This window comes from Ictidomys tridecemlineatus, chromosome 13, assembly GCF_052094955.1.
Source record: "Ictidomys tridecemlineatus isolate mIctTri1 chromosome 13, mIctTri1.hap1, whole genome shotgun sequence".
In the NCBI taxonomy this organism is placed as follows: Eukaryota; Metazoa; Chordata; class Mammalia; order Rodentia; family Sciuridae; genus Ictidomys; species Ictidomys tridecemlineatus.
The window spans coordinates 89,995,607-89,997,145 of NC_135489.1; the positions used below are offsets into that span (position 1 = coordinate 89,995,607).

Consider the following 1,539-nt stretch of genomic DNA (forward strand, 5'->3'; position numbering starts at 1 on the left):
TCATCGATCAAATGGATAAATCCACTGATGATGTCAGAGCCCTCGTGATCCAGTCACTACCCAAAGCCCCACCTCTGAGTATTGCTGCACTGGGACCAAGCCTTCAACACACCAGCCTTCAGGGAACATTCCAGACCCAAACCACAACAACGTCATATAAAATCCAGTTTAAACTCAGGTAACCGTTGACGTAGGTAAATGAAGAAGTCCTGAAGTAGCTTGTGGATCAGCAGCAGTTCAGTAAGCTCCAGGCTCTTACTGCCACCCCTCTGTGAGGTTTGCTTTGACCTCCAGTTGGATTCCACGTGATTGTGAGAGCACCAGTGGGCTTCTTCACACCACAGTGTTCAGAGGAAGAGGCGCATTGGTTTTTGGAGGGTTCCTTTCAAAGAAGAAAAACATTATTCTCATAACTCATTCTTATATTCTCATAAACATTATTCTCGTTTCTGAACTTTCCTCTTGCCAAGGGGATGCCTGACATTGATTGACTTAGGCCAGGATTCCTGAATCATTCCATAGAAAGGAGAGATCCAATTACCTTCAGGCCCATTTGGCCCACTCTTGAGAAGATGCGGTCAGCCTTCCTGAGTCATTTGTGGTATATGAGAAACTGGTAAATTCATGAATGAAATCAGAGTGCATCAGGCCAGCTGAAAGGGATGCTGGGTAGGCAGTCCTCAGTGCCTACAGACCACCCAAGAGTTGTGTTTGTTTGTTATTTCCCTCCCTCCAAGTGATTCCTTCCTAGTTCTCTTTTAGTAAATGGCAGTGGCTTGAATACATAGGTCTAGTGGCACGCATAGATGCCTTCTGGGGAATGGCACTGCCACCGTCCCAGCTGTCCAAGACCAACCCCCAGGAGCCCTGTGCTATTGCTGACTTAATATGTCTCCTAACACCCATGATATTAAGTTGTTACTATTGTCGCCTTACACAGCACATGAAAGAAATTAAGAGAAAAAATATTATATTCACTAATTTCTTTGTACTTTTTCATATTCCTCATCCCTCCCTGTAGATCTGGGTTTCCATATGGTATGATTTTCCTTCAGCTACTGCTGAACTAGAAATGTCTTATTTTACTTTTGGATAGAGGGTGACAGGTGGCTAGTTTTTTCCCTTTTTGTACTTTAAAAATGTCATCTCACAGTCTTCTTGCTTTATTTTTCTTATTTCTTTTTAATATGGAATGCTTCATGAATTTGTGTGTCATCCTTGTGCAGGGGCCACACTAATCTGCTCTGTATGGTTCCAAATTTAGAATATGTGCTGCCGACTTGAGCCCTGGCTTGCGTTATTTCTAATGAGAAGTCAACTACCACTTTTTAATCATTGTCCTGTTGTGTTTTTTCTTTCTCCTCTGGCTGCTTTTAAGCATTTTCTCTCTTTTTGGCTTTTAGGAATTGATAATGCACATAAAGGTAACTTTATTTGTATTTTTCCTTCTGAGCTTGTTGACTTTTTTGAATCTACAGTTAACATTTCTCATTAAAATTGGCAACCTTAGGGATGGAAATATAGCTCAGTTGATAAAAT

At 41.5% G+C, this 1,539-nt stretch overlaps 1 non-coding gene across 1 annotated transcript; it reads right to left on the bottom strand.

The window, feature by feature from the left end:
- Window positions 1-1,181: 1,181 nt before the first annotated feature.
- On the bottom strand, window positions 1,182-1,288 carry LOC120886674 (U6 spliceosomal RNA). The gene has a single exon (XR_005729753.1). It is a non-coding gene; the product is annotated as a U6 spliceosomal RNA (small nuclear RNA).
- Between the last annotated feature and the right edge of the window lie 251 nt (window positions 1,289-1,539).